Source organism: Felis catus, chromosome B2 (genome assembly GCF_018350175.1).
Source record: "Felis catus isolate Fca126 chromosome B2, F.catus_Fca126_mat1.0, whole genome shotgun sequence".
NCBI classification, from domain to species: Eukaryota; Metazoa; Chordata; class Mammalia; order Carnivora; family Felidae; genus Felis; species Felis catus.
In genome coordinates this window covers 141,432,514-141,452,903 of record NC_058372.1, presented here as the reverse complement: position 1 = coordinate 141,452,903, position 20,390 = coordinate 141,432,514, and the positions used below count along the sequence as shown (strand labels likewise).

At 46.4% G+C, this 20,390-nt stretch overlaps 1 protein-coding gene and 1 long non-coding RNA gene across 6 annotated transcripts in view; both read right to left on the bottom strand.

The window, feature by feature from the left end:
- ZDHHC14 (zinc finger DHHC-type palmitoyltransferase 14) overlaps positions 1-20,390 on the bottom strand; it is a 358,275-nt gene that overhangs the window by 261,387 nt on the left and 76,498 nt on the right. The gene's annotated exons all lie outside the window — the stretch shown is intronic.
- LOC123385597 lies at positions 15,658-19,206 on the bottom strand. Its single transcript, XR_006598445.1, has 2 exons — positions 16,731-19,206; positions 15,658-15,881 (listed from the first exon to the last, which is right to left on the bottom strand). It is a non-coding gene; the product is annotated as an uncharacterized LOC123385597 (long non-coding RNA).

The window sequence follows — 20,390 nt, the reverse complement described above, 5'->3', positions numbered from 1 at the left end:
AGAGAGGGAGACACAGAATCCGAAGCAGGCTCCCGGCTCTGAGCTGTCAGCACAGAACCTGATGCGAGGCTCAAACCCACCAACTGCCAGATCACGACCCGAGCCGAAGTCTGACACCGAACCGACCGAGCCACGCAGACGTCCCAACACGCACTGATTTAATAAACACTTACCTTTCTGTGTAAGGCCCAACTCGGCCCCCTACCCATGCTCCATGTGCCCAGTTGAAGGTAAGTTGACTTCAGGGCCTGTATTAACTTCCCCATTCCTCCTCCCCGGCTGACGGGGGCACTCACTTCTGTCCCGCCTCCTCAGGCCCAACCACCCCTCCATCCTGGCTGCAGACAGGAGCTGTCCTGACCAGAGGCTCCCTTTGCTGGTGGCAGAGTGCTCTTCCCTCTGCCCAGGTGGAGAGCATCCCCACCTGTAGGAATCCCACAGGTGTTCTCTAATCTGAAAAGAAAAACAGTCCAGGGGCACCTGCGTGGCCCAGCCTTGGCTCAGGGTATGATCCCAGGAGCCAGGAGCCAGGAGTTTGGAGCCTGCTGAGATTCTATCTTTCTCTCTGCCCCTCTCTCCCACTCGTGCTTGTCTCTCTCTCTCTCTCTCTCAAAAATAAAGAAAGAAAAAAAAATTAAAAAGAAAAGAAAAAAAATAGCACTCTCCTAAGTGCTTTATCAACAGCATTTCATTTGGTCCTTATGCTGAGCCATGAAGGAGACACCACCATAAGGCCCATTTTACAGGTGAGGGGAACAGACACAGAGGCTCCCTGAATACCTTTCACGTGAGCTCTCCTACATCTGGCCACAAAACGTCAGCAGCACTGGCTCGGAGAGGGCGTTCTCAAAGCTCAAACAATTAAACTTCTGTTTTGTTCCTTCTTTTCCGGCTTCTAAGACCATCTTCTCTCCCCGGGTGCTTAATAACCACTGTGCTCAGCAAAACAGGCTCAGTTTTCTACACAAAAGCAGCCATTTTCCCAGCTATTTCAAGCCCACAAAGTCTTAATTTTAGATAGCTCCCTCCTGTGATAATCTCTTCCTTCTCTTATAAAATGGCATTAACCAACACAAACCACTTCGGAACACATGTTGGAAGCCTCTGTGGAGGCCAGTTGTGCAATATAAACCCATTTCCTCAGGGAACCCCAGGGGAGAAGCAGGTGTCTCAGAGAGTGGGGGGGTTCCCAGGCAGGAGAGGCTTAGAGGCTAGGAGTCCATTGACAAGGAATCTCCAGGGAAAATGTGAGAATTAGAGACCAGCAGACTGCATTTAAAGCCAAATTCCTCACAAACCTTGTTAGTGTGTTCATCTTGCAAACACATCTCGGAGGCCTCCCTGCCAGGCACAGAGCACCGCCCTCACACGCCTACACGGAAACCCCAGGAGGGTGGATGAGTAGATTCCTGGCCCCCACTCTGGACCCTCAGAATCGAAGTCCTGGGGGTGGGGATACATGAACCTGAGCTTTCAACAAGGTCCTGGAGATTCCAAAGATCAGGTGCTGGAACGGACCCCGGAATTATAGAAATAGAAAGGACACCCTTCTGACACACAGGCCTTCACATGTCCGGGGGAGACTGACACGGCCACGCGCCAATAACGACCGAAGGTCAGTGATTAGCTACTAAACCAGCGCTCCGGGCATGGTCTGAAGAGTTTTCTACTCCCGAAGAATTCCGCAGGTTGCACACTTTACCAGCTCTACTCACATTTGGAAGGCATCATAATACGTGTCTACATACACTTTACTAAGATGTTCTATTATTTTTGCTCTCAGGGCACCTGGGTGGCTCAGTGGGTTAAGCATCCGACTTCAGCTCAGGTCATGAACTCGCGGTTCGTGGGTTCGAGCCCCGCATCGGGCTCTGTGCTGACAGCACAAAGCCTGGAGCCTGTTTCGGATTCTGTGTCTCCCTCTCTCTCTGCCCCTCCCCCACTCATGCTCGCTCGCGCTCTCTCTCTCTCTCTCTCTCTCAAAAATAAAATAAAATAAAATAAAATAAAAACTTAAAATATTTTTGCTCTCTAAAAACATTTTCTTTTACCTTGGGCCCAATATCTTCCACTGGGCTTGTGAACCAGAGATCCTCTATGTAGTATTTTTCATCTCTGTCCACTACAGTATGAATGTATCTGACTTTTTTTTTTTTTTTTAATTTTGAGAGAGAGAGAACCAGCAGGGGAAGGGCAGAGAGAGAGGACAGAGGATTCGAAGCAGGCTCTGTGTTGACAACAGACAGCCCGATGCGGGGTTTGAACTCGCAAACCATGAGATCATGACCTGAGCCAATGTTGGATGCTTCACAGCCTGAACCACCCAGGCGCCCCTGAATGTACTTACCTTTAAAATTAGTTAATAGTTTCTCAGTGTATCAACAAATGCATTTAGGATGTTTTTCTGAAGTTTTTCTATCTGTAAAATAGTGGTTTTTTAAACTACATAAGTAACACTGGAAAATATTCATAATTCTAAAACTCTACTGTCATTTCATTCAGTTCATTAATTCTATAATTCTAATACTGTCTAATACTGTCATTTCCGATATTTTAATTTCCAATCCTTTTTCATCTGTGCTTATTTGAACATGCTTGTGGTCAAAGAATACCTACAGCATTGTAACACACTTTCAACCACTATACTACCCTGAGCATTTTACGTGTTGTTATATAATTTTCCTCGTTCTTCCTATGTTATACAGATTTCTTTGTTTTTGGTGGTTGCGTTACATTTCGTGAAGTCTGTATTTCATTATTTACCTAATCATTCTCCTATGGTTGGACATTTAATTTTGGTTCCCACCAGTTCTTTAAATATATAAATAATATCACTTTACACTGTATTTATTCCCCGACCTTCAAATAGAATCCCAGACACTGGCTTATTTAGGTAAAACAGAATTGAAAGACAGAGGCATATCAGATATTTTTCTGGCTGTTGGGAAACCGCAACTTTTCATAAGTAGCACCTCACGAGTTATCATTTATGGAACACCTACTATGTGCCTACTATGTGCACATGTAATCCTCTTAACACACATAACAGTAACATTAGTCCCCACTGTACAGGGATGACATACCCAAGGTCACACCGTAGCAAATGGGGGCCCAGGTCTCTCTGCCCAAGGCCCCTCCCTGTTGTAATTCATGGCCAGAGAGAGGGCGGAGCAGGGGGGGTGCAGGGAGGAGTGCGCCAAGATGTCTGGTGGCTATCGGCGCCTTTGCCCGTCATTTCCAGCTGCCCCCGTTTTCAGGCACCTGTACTTCTGGTCCCCCATGGTAGGGTTGTGAGTGGCAGTAATGCGTCACCCCCAGGCCAGAACATCTAACTGATGGTGTGAGACCCGCCACAATGGCTGTCAACACGTGAGCTGACTGGTGCTCCATCAGCCTGGGTCCCAGAGTGAGGCCGAGCTGAGGGCAGAACTCCCAGTGGACACCAGTGGTCATAAAGTTTGAGCAAGAAATACACTCTTGATGTAAGTCGCTAAGATGTTGAAACGGATTGCTACCTTAGCATAACCTAGCTCATCCTTCCCGAGACAAAAACGCAGCCTGAAATCCCGCCTGAGAGGGAGTGTCATCTGGGGACAGGGCTACGGATGGTGACACAGTGGGCCTTTACAGACACAGGCTCCTCAGGTCCCCACAAGGGAGGGCAGTGCTCCAGGGGCCGTGCTGGGGGGAGGACGAAGGAAGGCACAGAGCCGGGAGTGGCGGCTGGAGGGAGGACAGGCTCAGCCTGCTGCAGAGGACAGCGCTGGCACCTGGGCCACAGGGGGCCTGACCCTGTTGCCAGAGTCCCCTACCAAACAAGTTTGCCTTTGGGCCACCCTGCCCCACAAAGATGTGATCTGTCATTCAGAGTAAGCCGTCTTCCCTCCCCAAAATACCACCTCCTGGAAAGACTGGCTCAGGGGAATGGAGAGCTGGGGTTTGGAGCCTCTGTCCGGGGCCCAGACGCGCTTCCCCCGGGTGACTTAGTTCAGAGAGGCTGCTGCAGGTGGTGCTTTGCTTCGGGCCCCTCCCACGGAGCATGCCTCCTGGGGACAGTCACAGAGTCGCCTTCTCTCTGTCTCCCACTCCGCCAGCACCGGCCTGCTTTCCCTGGCCCGCCCTCTGCCATCTGGAGCTCAGGAACTGCCGCGTTATATTTTTCCTTCTTGTGGTAGTGATTTTCCAAACTTTTTGGTGTGTTGATAACCTGATCTCGTTTTTCTGATGTAAAGTTTCTCCCTCTCATCCCTGAAGTGCTACACAGCACAGTTCTTTAGTGGATTGACAATCTTCTGGGCGTTATTCGTAACAGCCAAAAAATACAAACACCCCAAATGTCCATCAGCTGATGAATAAATACAATGTGGTCTATCCAGACGATGGAATATTATTCATCCATAAAAAGGAAGAAATACCAGGGGTGCCTGGGTGGCTCAGTGGGTTAAGTGTCCAACTCTTGATTTCGGCTCAGGTCATGATCTCATGGTTTGTGAGTTTGAGCCCCATGTTGTGCTCCGTGCAGGCAGTATGAAGCCTACTTGGGATTCTCCCTTTCTCTCTCTCTCACTCTGCTCCTCCCCCCTTCAAAATACATAAATAAACTTAGGAAGGAAGGAAGGAAGGAAGGAAGGAAGGAAGGAAGGAAGGAAGGAAGGAGGGAGGGAGGGAGGGAGGGAGGGAGGGAGGGAGGGAAGGAAGGAAGGAAGGAAGGAAGGAAGGAAGGAAGGAAGGAAGGAAGAAATTCTGATACATGCTACAACATGGATGAACCTTTAAAATGCTATAATCGGGGGGCACCTGGGTGGCGCAGTCAATTAAGCGTCCGACTTCAGCCAGGTCACGATCTCGCAGTCCGTGAGTTCGAGCCCCGCGTCAGGCTCTGGTCTGATGGCTCAGAGCCTGGAGCCTGTTTCCGATTCTGTGTCTCCCTCTCTCTCTGCCCCTTCCCCGTTCATGCTCTGTCTCTCTCTGTCCCAAGGGTGAATAAATGTTGAAAAAAAATTTTAAGATAAAATGCTATAATCGGGGCGCCTGGATGGCTCAGTTGGTTAACTTGATTTTGGCTCAACTCCTGACTTTGGCTCAGGTCAGGATCCCAGCATCGTGGGACTGAGCCCTGCATCGGGCTGTGCACCGAGTGTGGAGCCTGCTTGGGATTCTCTTTCTCTCCCTCTGCCCCTCTCTCCTGCTTGCGTTCTCTCTCTCTCAAATTAAATAAAATTTTAACAATTTTTAAAAATTAAAAAATAAAATGCTATGCTCAATGAGAGAAGCCAGACACAAATTATATTAGTCTATTTATACAAAATGTCCAGAATAGGTAAATCTATAGGGACAGAAAGCAGATTAGTGGTTCCCTAGGACTGGAGTAGGTGGGACATGGGGAGTGACTGCTGACGCATAGGGGGTTCCTTTTGGGGGTGATGAAAATGTCCTAGAATTAGATAGTGGTAATGACTGCACAGCTCTGAATAGACTAAAAGCCACTGGGCTATGTGCTTTATTTATCTTTAAATTTTTTTAACATTTAATCAATTTTTTGAGAGGCAGAGAGAGAGAGAGAGAGAGAGAGAGAGAGAGAGAGAGAGCAGGAGTGGGGGAGGGGCAGAGAGAGAGACACAATCCGAAGCAGGCTCCAGGCTCTGAGCTGTCAGCACAGAGCCCAATGTGGGGTTCGAACTCACAGACCACAAGATCACGACCTGAGCTGAAGTTGGGTGCTTAACCAACCAAGCCACCTAGGCGCCCCTGGACTGTGTGCTTTAAACAGGTAATTCTCTTGGTATGTGAATTCTATCTCAATGAGGCAATTATTAAAACCACAAACAAACGAACCTTCAGGTACAGGAATTTCTGAAGCACCCTGAGGGTGTTTCCAACCCAGAGATAACAAGCGTTGTGGAATATGCCTTCTGGGGTTTGCCGACTCAGCAAAGGAAGAGGCTGGTGAGAGTGGCAGCCGGGGCGGAAGGCGTCCGGCCCCTAGAGAGCCAGCCGATCCACAGAGGACGGCCACACGGCTCCCCACTATTGCCCCTCCTGCCCGGTGTTGCCTGGGTTTCCCATTTTTTCAGGAGAAGCTACGACAGTTGAGTTTTAGTTAAAATTTCCCTATTTCAATTTCTGCAACTAATTCGTATTTTGAGAAGGCACAGATGTGACTTCTGTCATTTACTGCTGAGTCCACAAATACGGCCTGAAAGCCTACAGCAGGCCAGGCACAGTCCCAGCCCAGGGACACAGCTCTCTTTTCTTTCTACGTGGACGGTGCTGTTACGGAGCAGACGGCAGCACCACGCAGAGGACACCGAGCAGTCCCAAGAGCGTGGTAAACTGAGGCCCTGAGGTGTCATGGGAACCAGCCCTGCTGGCAGACACATTCACACAGGTGGGTGAAGCTGGTGGCCCAGAAGCCCGAGAAGGACCATCCCCCCACCCCCAACCCCAACGCACACACACTCAGCTCTTCCCGAGAGAGAGGCCTGAGCGTGCTCAGAGGTGGCCATGGGTCAGGTCTGGGCAGGAAAACCCCGAATGCCCAAGCTCAGACTTCGGTGGAAAGACCGTGGTACAGAGGCCAACCTGTCCTCAGGGATAGGATATCTTAGTTCATCACATTTTAACAAGAACCTCACGGCACCTCATGAAGGACCAACCCTGGGAATTTTCTGTTTTTCTTGCTAAATACAAGGGCACAAACTGTCTAGATATCATGGTTCAAAGCAGTTCCTCCTGGAAAGGGCTCTCACTAGCCTGTTACCTAATTTCACCATGTTCATGGTTCATGGGGAAAAATGTTTTGTTATAAGGGGCGATTCTTGTTTTCATGGGCTTGGGTATTTGTACTGTGGTCATTGTGGCGTGACGCCCCCTAGAAGTTCTGTTCTCAAGGAGAAAATTCTCAGGAAGACTTGCACGAATAACAGCGAGTCAGGACCTCAGAACTGATATGCTCGTATTAGTTTCAAAGCTGGCACCTAAATATACTCGACTTGGCTTATGACAAGAAATCAAAAATTACCATCATCTAAAATTGAACGGCACAATGGGAGAACTGACCGTATTGGTACTTTTCTAGAACAAACTAAGTCTCTCTTTAAATTGGTCTAACTCAGTAAGCAATCTTTAAAACAGAAAAAAAAAAAAGGCTACTTTCTAACACATCAGGTGGCAGATTAAGGATGGCTATAGATTCTTTGCTGCTCCTGCCATTGAGAGAGAAAATCTAAGAACCCTCCCCTTGAACCTGGGCCGGTCTTAGCGACTAGCTTGACCAAGAAAATATGACAGAAGGCTGTTCTGGGGTTTCCAACACTAGCTCAAAGAGGTCTGACAGCTTCAGCCTTGTTTTCCTAGAACGCTGCCCACGCAGTCTCACCACCCAGGACCACCATGCCGCGAGGACACCGAAGTTAGCCACATGGAAAGACGAGACGCTCGGCCAGCCTCCTCGATTCCAGTCACCCTCACACAGGAGTCGCACACAAGTATGAAGAAGCCAAAGCTTCCCGTCCAGTCACTGTCACGCTACCAGAATACTCTAACCGAAAACTTCCCAACTGAACCAAGTCAACCCAAAGAACCATGGGATGGTACCAAAAAATTTGTTTTGGGCCACTAAGCTTTGGGGCAGTTTCTTAAATGAGAACAGATTACTGGAATAGGCAGGTAAAGAGAATGTGATTAGTTTTCATAATCATTTACATTAACTTCATAATTACTTAATTTACAATAAAAGGAAAAAAAAATAGTGGATTTGGACAAACGATAGTTTCACATATTCACCCCTAAATCTACTTCATACATTATTGACGTAATTTGAAGAGCAGAAGTACCATTAAATCAGTATTTAGTGAACAGCCACTACGGATAAAACTAGGAAGTGAAATATCTAATCAGAAGTACAATTTAATAATTCCTGGTCTGAATGAACTATCTGCAGTCGGAGGAGCAGAAAAGGGTACAGAAATGAATTACTTCAAAGTCCTACAGTGAAAGGAATTATTCAGCATATATAATTAAGAACAATGTTACAAAAGTACATGCATTAAAATATACACACACACAGAATGTTCCAGGTCCCAATCTTCTCAAGAGCAGGAACGATTCTAATCAATTTTTAGGACTTACGAACTTCCAGGTTAAGGAAGGATTTTCAACATATATCTATGGCTATAACAATGGAATAGTTAAGCATGGACTGAATTTCTATCACTGCTTTTTTAAAAAAAATCATTGCTTACTGTGATTTTTAAAGTTGTATCATTAGTGTTATTTTAAACTCTGATCAATAAAAGCTGTGGGGTTGGGGTGGGACAAAGTTCAGTAACATCTGCTTGCTTTGAAAATTACGGGGTGCCTGGGTGGTGCAGTCGATTAGATGTCCGACTCTTGGTTTTGGCTCAGGTCAAGATCTCACTGTTTGTGGGTTCAAGCCCCGCATCAGGCTCTGTGCTGACAGCTCAGAGTCTGGAGCCTGCTTCTGATTCTGTGTCTCCCCCTCTCTCTCTGCCCTTCCTCCACTTGCTCTCTTTCAAAAATAAATAAACATTAAAAAAATTATTTTATATCAAAGAGCATATCAGTCAATGGCCATCTTCACCTGAAAGGACCTTCTCGAGTAGGGGTGCTGTATGGACCCACTGGATTATTTTCTTTTGAAATGAGTCTCCCTCTAGGCTCAATATGTTTCTTCTGGTAAGGTGTTGGGGGGGATGTAGGAGGTGTTTAATAAAACATCACTCTCGGGGTGCCTACATGGCTCAGGCTGTTAAGTGTCTGACCTTGGCTCAGGTCATGACCTTGAGATTTGTGTGTTCACGCCCCGTATCGGGCTCTGTGCTGACAGCAGACAGCCTGCTTCAGATCCTCTGTCTCCCTCTCTCTCTGCCCCTCCCCTGCTCACATGCTCTCTCTCTCAAAAATAAACATAAAAAAAAGTCACTCTCAACACACAGATGTGGGAGAGTAAGGCTATGGGTTCGAGAAACAGTTTTCAGTAGGTCAACATCCCTACTTCTGCCACGTTCCCAACGCTGAAGAGACAACAGAAGCAGCAGGCTGTGATGTTTTCTGTTTTCTTACTTTCTCAGGTGTCTACTTCCCAAACTAAGCACTTCCCACCGAAGAACCCAGTTTCCCAGCCATCTGACCTGTCTTGTGCATGTCTGCATATCTAATGACTAATATTATAGATGTTCCCTCCTATAACGCACATTTGCCCACCGCAATTCAGCTGACACAGAATCTGGACACCGCCACCCAGAATCAGTCGTCTTTATGGGCTTTCAGGAAATTTCATTAGTAATGACATGAAACCATTTTCCTCTTAGTAATTGTGTGAGGGTCCCGGTTAAACAACTAAAATGGTACGAAGTGAATCTGTTCTGTACCACACACATCTAGCCCTCCACCGCGGGTGACTCCAGCTCGAATGTGCACGAATAGGAGGGAGGAGGAACCCCCCCCACCCCCACCCCGCTGCAACCCCGAAAGCAGGGCAGAGCTGGTGGGCACCGTGCCAGGCGCTCAACACTTGGCGTCTCACCTTCTTTTCCCACTTTGTGAGGGGCAGATCTAGAGAGCAGACATCCGGGGGTGATTCATAAGCACAATCATTTCTGTTGCTGAGATTTAGGATGTACAGCAACACAAGGATATGCTTGATCCTCGAGAGGCGTTCTCGAAGAGATCTTCAGAAGCCAGAGAATGTGACACTTTTTTCTCTAACCAAAAAGAGCCCGACATTTATAGAAAGTCCTGGGAATCTGCACCTTGTCAGTAAAATCTCTGAGAACAAGACGATGCCCTGCTTTTTTCCCTACTGCAGTAGAACAGAGCGCAACAACCACAAAGAGAAAGGAAAATAAAGTCTTTTTTGTAAGTCAGGATATGACTTATGGCTTTGAGGGAATTTTGCTGTTGAAGTTCTCAAAGGATCCACTACTGTGCATGTAACCTCAGAGATCACCTTATGGATACATAAACACCACCAGAAAACAGGTTAGGAAAAGCACAGACGGGACCAACGGTTCATCCCCCACCTCTGAAATTCCAGAACTAAGGAGACCGCTTTAAGCTGAAGGAGGTAAGTTTAGAGAAATGGAGGAAAGAGCTAACTTCACACGGTCGCAGAAAAACCATGACTCTCCTCGCAGAGGAAAATCAAGGCAGAAACTCTATGTAAGCTCAGAGAAGGTTTCAAGTCATGGCTCTGTAGTGACTTGTATCTTTTTTTTTTTTTTTTTTTTTGAGTTTGCTCTAATTTTTTAAGTGCGGTAGGAACACTTCCCGTGAAATCTACCTGCTTAACTTTTTACAGGTACGATACTGTTAAGTACAATGTTGTGCAACAGCCCTCTAGAACTCATTCATCCTGCAAAACTGAAACTTTATACATTGAACAGCAACTCCCCATTCCCTTCTCCCCCCCAGCCCCTGGTGACCACCACTCTGCTCTCTGCTTCTGGAAGTTCAACTATTTTTAGATTCTTCATGTAAGCGGCGTCAGGTGGGATCTATCCTTCGGGGACCTGCTTGTTTCATTTAGCATAATGCCCCCCAATTTCATCCGTGTTGCCGCATATGGCAGGGTCTCCTCCTTTTTTATGGCTGAGTAATATTCCATTGTATCTACCACATTTTCTTTTTTATTCATTTATCCATCGATGGACACTCAGGTTGTTTCTACATCTTAGCTTTTGTGAGCAGTGCTGCAGTGAACGTGGGAGTTGTATCAAGGGAAATGAGGCCACCCAATACCCACCTACAAAGCCTCCTTTGGTGCCAAGCCCTGTGCTGGACCAGGATATGACACAACAGAGCTTCTAATATTTTTTCAAAAGCATGAAAATTATCCTAAATTAGTGGCAGACTCTTCATGTATGAGGACCTCAAGGCTCAGCTGCTCTACCTCTGACAGGGGCTGGGTGCTCCAATGGGTGGCTTCCAAGAGTGGTTAACTGCTAATTCTGGAAGCTGTGACAATGGCAATACACACAATGGCTGGATGGAAAGTGCTAGAACTGTCCTGCCTGGCGTCCTCTTTACTGGGTGGAAGAGAGGGTCACTGAGTGCCTGGCAGAGTATCTGCTTGTCGCACCCACCACTGTCCCTTTCTGTTCCTCTGCCTCCGTTCCTCTTATCCATCTTCAGCAGCAGGGAGGTGTCTATCTGTGGCCAGTATCCCCCTGCCCTTCGCTTAGACCTTGGACAGGCACTGCCATTGGTACTCGCATGCCCAGCCACAAAAGATTCGCTCACATTTTTTCTTTCATATCCAGAAGGAAGATGTATCTGTAAGGGTGGGGATGGGGGCTTTTAACTTGAAGACCCTAACCCAAAATACTGCTGCTGTGATAGAAATACATAGGAACTAGGAGGGACGACTAGGAAGCATGATTTTTGTATCAATCCAAATGTCTTCCCCTTTAGGAATTACATGGGCAACAGGGCTTGGACTGGTAATGACCTGCTCATACAAGTTTGGGAAATCAAAGTTCCAAAATCTACAGTGATCTGCCTGATCCCTGTGTCTTGCTACACAGCTGTATCCTGATGTCCCTTTGAAAGCTATTTTTATTAACAGTTATTATTCAATAAGGAGGAACAGAACATCAAACGTATTCACAGAGGCACAGGAGACTCTGTCCACAGGTGGACTGCCTTTCAAAGGCATCTCTCCCCATAGGGACTCCTTTTCCCCTTGAACCATTCGAGGTTAGGAGCCTGGAACTCCTGTCACAGTTTAATGAGGTTCAATGAGATAACATTTATGGTGGTGGCCACCTGGGAATTTCCCAGGCTCCTGGAATGTGTGTGTTATTTCAGACTCCAAAAACGAAAGCACACAGCCATGATATCAGATTCTCCACTACAAAATGCATGTGCATTTTCACCAGCTCTGACTTTGCTTCTTCTTAAGCCGGTCACTGTGGCTAGCAGTCAGGAAAAGGAGCCTTCTTGAACACATGCACATTGTATTCATTGTCCAAACAGGAAAAAATAGATACAAGAATTATTTGCTTACCTCCTGCTGTTACCAACCTCTGCTAAGGAGAAACATAACTGACCAGAAGACGGTGGTCAGAAGGCACTCAGCAAGCACTCCACGCCTCCGTGTGCACATTTCCCACTCCCCTGTGCAACCCTCCCTCCCTCATTTCCCCGAATACATCTCCACGCCCAGGCAATGGGATGTCTACACACAGGCCCAGGTGAGTCATGTTATTTTCTGCCTCCATATAACTCAAGTGTACAAGTAAGAACCGGCACTCTTGATTCCAATGGATCCAGAACTCTTTGATTCTAGACTTCTAGGAAGCTTTTCTATAGAAGGATTCCTGCATGGAGTGGGAAACTGGAATCAGTGACGTCTAAGTAATCCCTTTCCAATTTGGAGAGTTGATTATTTTATTCCTCAGAAGGAAGTTTCTCCAAAACGCCTCATCATAGGAATTCGAGAGTTGCTATGTGGGTATCAACAGGGATCTCTGGGGAAGTAGACACAGGAAGACATCCCAGTTTCATGGGAACTCATCAACTCGGAGGAAGGAAGTGGGGGCTTCAGCCATTCACTGGGCCCCTTCCCCAACCACTCCTGTGCCCTGTTAAGGAACACAAGCCACCCCCCACCAGGTTCTTCAGGCTTACTCATCAGGAGACTCCAATCCTCAGGGTCTCTCCAGCTGCCTCTGTTCAGCTCCCCCAGAAACCCCAACCCTTCCCACGGCAGCGTTCATTAGCGAGAGGCACCTAGACATAGGAAAACTTGATCCCACTTCACTGTCACAGAAATGGAAGGTGTCTTGTTCTTCTGCAACGCATACAGCTTCTCCAACAAAGTTTCCAAACTTCCAGCCCCCACCGCAGAAGCAAGGAACTCACCCCCCTCCTAACATCTGGGGAAATCATAAAGGCTAACAGGGAAGGGGATACAGGGAGAAGCCAAGGAGAGACTGACTCTGTTTGTAAGGCTTGGTGCCACCATCCAACAGTGATCTGGAGTGCCATCATTTAAAAACAGCAGGAGCTGTAGGACACATTTTATACATTCTAACGAATGTCCACAATCTGTTTTCCAGAGAGTTCTTTCATGGATGCCTTCCAGAAAGTTCTTTCATGGACGTTCTTCAAAATATACCTTTTTCCTACATATCTCTAGGTTTATATATGGATCAACACTACTCTGATAAAGAGTTCTGAATAGTGGTCCCTGTCCTTTTCAAAGATAGAAACTATTTTTTAATGTTAAAAAATTATGTGCATCCCCCTATGGTAGTGGTTATATTTTATACCTTTTGATTATTGAGATAATACTAATTATAGAAGGTTATCATTAATTCAGTTATGCTTTTTTTTTAATGTTTTTATTTATTTTGAGAAAGATTGAGAAAGCGTGAGTGGAGGAGGGGCAGAGAGAGAGAGGGAGAGAGAGAATCCCAAACAGGCTCCACACTGTCAGGGCAGAGCCCAACACAAGGCTCCACCTCACCAACCTTGAGATCATGACCTGAGCTGAAATCAAGAGTCGGATCCTTAATCGACTGAGCCACCCAGGTGGCTCAAATTCGTTTATGCTTTTAAGTTGAATTTGTTTGATTAGTCACAACAGGATGTACATGCACTTGAAAAAATGTAATATATACGTTTATACAACCATATACATAAGGTATACCATTTATTATTTACAGGCAATACTTGATTCTTGACCCCTTGCTGTAACCCTGCCACCCTCAGCCTCCCTATAGACTGGGAACCTCTGTAGTCTACATACTTTTGTGAATTCTGAAAAACATAATTTTACTAGGTGATCCCAAAGGAATTTTGAATTGACATTGGCAAGAGGGAAGAAAAGCAAAATCACTTACTATTAATTTTTTTCCTTTCATAACACCCTTATATTCCTATTATCATATCAAGCAATGTAGCAGATATCAACAGAATAGATTTTGTACCATTGTATGTCGTCCAACCATCAACAAACATTAAATAAGAGAAGATACTGACGAATCACAACACTCTCTGCTCCTAGGGACTATTAGAGTCTAATTAAAACCCACAAGATCGATGCTATGCCAAATGAAAAAAAATCACCATGGGAACTATGAAGAGAAAAAAAGACTTTTGTTCGCAATCACATAAAATTACCCAGAATAATACTCCCTCCCCACCCCCAACAAAAACACTACTCTAGGCTTAAACACAACTAAACGTCAATAATCTGACTTTCATATATACTGACTGCACGAAGAGAAAGAAACAGCCCTAAGTGCATGAAGTGGGGGGTGGGCAAACACACAGCTGTTTATGCATTCTCTCTGCAAAGCCAGTGTAAGCACAGGTACTCACCACTGTTTTTATGAGTTGGTTTCTTTGGTCTTTGTTTTAATTTTGGAACAAAGACAATCCCAGGCCCACACCTATAAGCTTAGCATGGCAGTTGAGGCTTCTTCCCTGGGGGGGCCCTCTCTCAATGTTGCATCTGGTTGGGAGGGAGCAGGAGGGGCCATGCCGTGTGGCCACTGGATGGGACACCTCTCAGGACAAGAACACAGAGTGTATGCGGAATCTGCAGGTCAGATCTCAAAGAGATCTCACACGGCAATTCACTTCCAGGCATAACCTCTGACATGAGTACCACCTATTAGCAATTGACAGAAAACTCACAATTGTATCATTTCAGGTTTCTGAAGAAAGCAAAGAATATAGCATCTAAAGGCTTGTAATGATTCCAGAGAATACTGTGGTATCTTTACTTAATTTCCATGTATTCTTACTCAAGGCAAAGGCAAGAGGGAGAACAGTGTGGGTGTTATTGTCCATTTTAAAACATGATAGAATTCTTGCCCGTTTTAAAATATGATAGAATTCCCCTCTAGAATTCTTTGAGCAAACTGCCAACTTCATACTCCAGTTACAGAAATTACCATTCCCAAATGACCTCAAGCAACCCAATCCACAAAACAGATTTTTATGATACCAAAGAATATTCCTGAGCTCCAGGAATGGCTCTGGACTCTGTTTGTTGTGGGCAAACAAATGAAACCCTGGGGCCCAACACCGAGTCGTGATGAACACCTCGCTGCTGAGTCCCGACCTGTGGCGACTCAGGCACCAAAGAAGTGTCTGTGACAGCTCAGTCTTTTTACCAGCATGTACAACAGACGAGTAACGGTAACCTTGTTTCACAGTAATTTATTTAAAAAATATTTTTTTGAAGTTTAATTACTTTGAGAGACGGAGCAAGCAGGGGAGGGGCCGAGAGAGACAGAGAGAGAGAGAGAGAGAGAGAGAGAGAGAGGGAATCCCAAGCAGGCTCCACACTGTCAGCTCAGAGCTCGATGTGAGGCTCGAACTCACTAACCATGAGATCATGACCTGAGCCCAAACCAAGAGTTGGACACTTAGCTGAAAGCGACACCCAGGCACCTCTTGTTTCACAGTAATTTAAAGCACAGGTGGCCAGAAGCAAAATGGTCGCAAAATGGTCAGGTGAACTGTCCGAATAATTGTACAACTCATTTGAAACCTCTTCCTTCCTTGGCAAATTTCCCTGCTTAAAAAGAAAGTGATAAAAGAGTAGCCTGACGTTGGTCAATGCCTTCGTCTACACACCTACACACACCTGTACTCTGGAGAAAGCACGAATTGCCAAGGGGAGGGATGACAGCACTGTGCCTTTAATTCTTGACAGTTTAAAAAATGTTCTCGATCACAACATGGCATGCCTGGAAGAGCTGGGCGCTCCACTGGGCAGCTGTGGTCCTTCCCTCTTTGCAAAGTCCAAGTTTCCACGGCGTGGGGGACTGACGCACGGGGCCCCGACTCAGGAGGGCCCAGGCTGGTGGCCCCGGGCCGCTACGCCACTGGCGCTCTTGCAACTGCGGGACAAGCAAAGAAAGGATCACCTGGGCTACTAACTGCAAAATTGGCACCTGCCTTAAAGCAAACCAACTGAAACCATCAAGAGATTTTTAGGCCCTTGAGACTGATTATAAAATTGAAAGGCTCCTAGGCCAGACGTGCTTTTAGAAGGATCTTTGCTGAGCCCTGACCCGGCCCCGCCATTGGGAATTGGGGGCCAGGAGCCTGCGCAGCGTCCCTGGGGAGCAAGAGAAGCCAGCAGCCGGGCTCCCCCGCAGGCAGGGGGGCATGTGTTTGCACAACAGCGGCACTCTGCAAACATCGAGGAAGTCTAACAAAACCAGAAACCACGCCGGTGCCAAAAAAGCAAAACTCCCACTTCCTCTGTTCCCTCCCTCGTGCTGTCCCGGCAGCTAATTCTCCTCTGTCCCCCCACAAGTCAGATTAAGAGGGCGTGGCGGCACATGGCAGCTATCAAAGGATGTCACTTGACTCTGAGATAAGTGCCAGGGGAGCGAGGCTCTCTGACTCCCCGTCTAAAACTAACTGCTTTATCTGAGGGGTTTGCACTGTGTTCCACTGTCAGTTTCTTCCTAACAAGAGCCGCTTGTCTCCCCAGCTGACTGTAAGAAAGATTCCATTCTATTCCTCACGAAGAAAATGACAACAGTCCCTGCGTGGCCCAAGTCCTGCAGAAAGGGCTGGACCACGGGTCAGGAAGCTGGGAGCTCTTTCCAGCCCCGCAGCTCGGCCCTGCCGACCTCACCGCAACTCCGGAGCCAGAGGACAAAACCAAACAAAACAGGAGCCAGCATCACCCGGGCCGGTCTCCCCAAAGCCTGCTGGGGATCTCACATATGATTTACCTGCTGCATTTGGGAGGAGGGAGGAACGAAGGAGCACCGCTCTGCGGGAACCTTCCTCTCCAGCGTGGCCTTGGCCCTTGGAGGGCAGCAGGCTTTCCTCCCTGGCTTTCGTCTTGTTTTGTTCCAGAGCTCTTCTCCCCAGGGACCCGGCCAACCATCACTCAGCTGGCTCTAGGCATCGGTGGCACACTTCCAGTGCCCCGGTAGACGGTGCACTTTCAGGAAGATCCAGACTACCTGTATCAAGAGGCCCCTGCAAACCCTGCCGTCCTCCTGCATCCTGCCATGCACACTGGGAAATGCTTCGAGAACTTGGGAAGGAAATGATACTGCAGTAAATGGCTAGCTCAATTGACTTCTAATGGCTCACTGCTGCCTTCCAAAGCGGTCCGGCAGCACCTCCCAAGAAACATTAGGCCACAGACGTGCAGCTGGAAGACGGCATGGCCAGAGCGCTTCACTGGCAATAAATAAGACCGCTAAAATGGGTGCCACCTGAACTGAGGCCTGTTCTCAGCCCGAGGTACCCAACAGCATCGTGCCGAGGAGCTGTCAAAGGCACTCACGCAGGGATGCTTCTGGTCCCACTGAACTCAATCTCGGGCTTACACTGCGTCCTAGGGGGTATTTAGACATGATGTCAGTGACAAATACAGCATTAACCAAAGAGAGCACTGGGTTGGCCTGCAGGTGCAATCAAGTACTCCTTCGTGAATACGGAGAAAGCCATCAACACTTTCGGAGGCTTTTCAATGTGCAGGGGAAAAAATGGGAGCATTTATCTCTATTTGCTTTTAATTTTGTGAGTTCATTTTTAAAGATGCATTAGAAGCATTTTTAAAGTCAGTAATGTTGTGTTGCGCTTTTCCTCTTTCTTTTATGGATAAACACGTTTCACAGCCAGGATCTTCTGGAATTAAAGAGTGTGATCCATTACCATAAAGTATTTAGAGAGATGACAGAGAGTTACTCTTTGATATCAGAAAAAAAGTGCACTCACAAGTAGCAAAGATTGAGGACATGGCTGGAAAAATAGGTACACAATGCTTAAAGAATGTCTGCTGCGTTATCTTTTAACCTTATTTCTTTGTCCTTTCACCTTTTGGGTGGCTGAGATGCAGAGATGATGGCTGGAGCTAGAGTAGCCATCTTGGACTATGAGGTAACCTTGGAAATGTCGACCAGCTACAGCTAGCACCAAAAAGTCTGTGGTCTTGAGGACGGTGCCACACCAGTGCCATAATAAACATGTTTTGTATAAGCAAAGGATATTTTTCCTATTGCTCACGAAGAAACCTCAACCTAAGATATACACCCCATACCTAAAGCCCTTGAAATAAGCATAAGGTCTGGAACAACAGCTGCCAACTAATAAGCAGGGCTATTTTCAGAGTCAGACTTTGTCAAAAGGAATGCATTTCCCACCAGAAATAAGTAGATGTGTGGAGTCATCCTCGGTCTAAAACAAAAGAAAACACAAAAAAAGCAATGGCCTTAGAATGAATGAAATCTAATACAAGTTTAGGTGGACCAGCCAGTTACCCAGTGGTCTTTGAGGGAAAGATGCTATACCTCGAGCACCTCATTAAATACCTACTGAAGGAATAAAGATGAAGTTAAGAAAGTTCAATAAACACCTATGAATAAATGAATTTAAAGTCCAGGATAGCTGGCCGATCTAAACCCAAGACCCAATTATTAGAGGATCCTTTTTAGTACAGAACAAAATAACGAAATATGAAACTCTCACTTGTGTCAAATTGTGTAAAAATGTGCCTAAGTGTGGGCACCTGAGTGGCTCAGTCGGTTGAGCCTCCGGCTTCGGCTCAGGTCATGATCTCACAGTTTATGGGTTCAAGCCCTGCGTTGGGCTCTGTGCTGACAGCTCAGAGCCTGGAGCCTGCTTCGGATTCTGTGTCTCCCCTCTCTCTCTGCTCCTCCCGCATTCATGCTCTGTCTCTCTCTCTCTCTCCTTCAAAAATAAATAAAAACATTAAAAAAAATGTGCCTAAGAATGAAGTCCCTTTGATGGTTCCAGTTCCAGTTTCACTGTAGAGTGATATGGAAGAACAGAAAAAGCAACAGTTCATGGGAATTTAAAGCTTTAGACTGTGGGATCTGAGAACAGTGAGTTTAAGATAGTCAGGGTTTCAATGTATTGATACCCTGTCATTCAGATTTCATAAAGCTTCAAAATAAAAGGTCAACACACAGAATGTCTCTTGAATCTAAAGAACAGAGGCGAAAAGTAGAGATCCCTCTGGAATTCCTGTCTGAAGAAAATGCCCCTAAGAACCTGGAGGAATCAAGATCCGTAACACCCACTGTCATCCCAGATAAACCCAGCTCAGAAGAGAAGTTTTGTAGGACAGGAGATTTCTATCATGTAAAAACAAACAAACAAGGGGCGCCTGGGTGGCGCAGTCGGTTAAGCGTCCGACTTCAGCCAGGTCACGATCTCGCGGTCCGGGAGTTCGAGCCCCATGTCGGGCTCTGGGCTGATGGCTCAGAGCCTGGAGCCTGTTTCCGATTCTGTGTCTCCCTCTCTCTCTGCCCCTCCCCCGTTCATGCTCTGTCTCTCTCTGTCCCAAAAATAAATAAATGTTGAAAAAAAATTAAAAACAAACAAACAAACTAAATATAACAGGTAGTGGGGGAGGGATGGGAAAACAAGAATACTGTATTGATTTCCCTCCTCCAGAGGATCAACCACAGTTTCTTTATTAAATAGAACACTTCTGGGGCGCCTGGATGGCTTACTCAATTAAGTGTCCAACTTCAGCTCAGGTCATGATCTCACGGCTCACGAGTTTGAGCCCCCCGTCGGGCTCTGTGCTGACAGCTCGGAACCTGGAGCCTGCTTCGGATTCTGTGTCTCCCTCTTTCTGCCCCTCCCCTGCTCACACTCTGTCTCTGTCTCTCTCCCTCTCTCTCAAAAAAATAAGTAAAAAGAACACTTCCCATGTCTTAGTGACCTTTATGAGATTTGCCAAACATCTTTTTTTTTTTTTTTAATTTAGGCTATAAAATCTAAGCCCAGATTTGCTTGACAATACAGAAAATTTAGGTATCATAAGGTCTATCAAAGGCAAAGGCTGAAATTATAGATTTGAGCAGAACATGGGGCCTACCATATTTTAAAATTAGAATAAGGCTCTAAATATTTTTTAAAAATCCATAACTGTGGGGTACCCAGGTGGCTCAGTCAGTTAAGCAGCTGACTGGCTCATGTAGAGCGATTCGTGAGTTCGAGCCTCACGACGGGCACTGTGCTGACAGCTCAGAGCCTGGAGCCTGCTTCAGATTGTGTGTCTCCCTCTCTCTCTGCCCCTCCCCGACTCACACTCTCTCTCTAAAATAAATATAACAGTTTTTTAAAAAATTAAAGGAGCACCTGGGTGGCTCAATCAGTTAAGCATCTGACCTCAGCTCAGGTCATGGACTCGGGGTTCATGAGTTCGAGCCCTGCATCAGGCTCTGTGCTGACAGCTCAGAGCCTGGAGCCTGCTTCAGATTCTGTGTCTCCCTCTCTCTCTGCCCCTTCCCTGCTCATGGTCTTTCTCTCTCTCTCTAAAAAATAAATAAAAAAATTTAAAACTAAAATAAATAAAAAAGAAAAATCCATAACTGTGTTAGACAATTATGCATACACAACACACA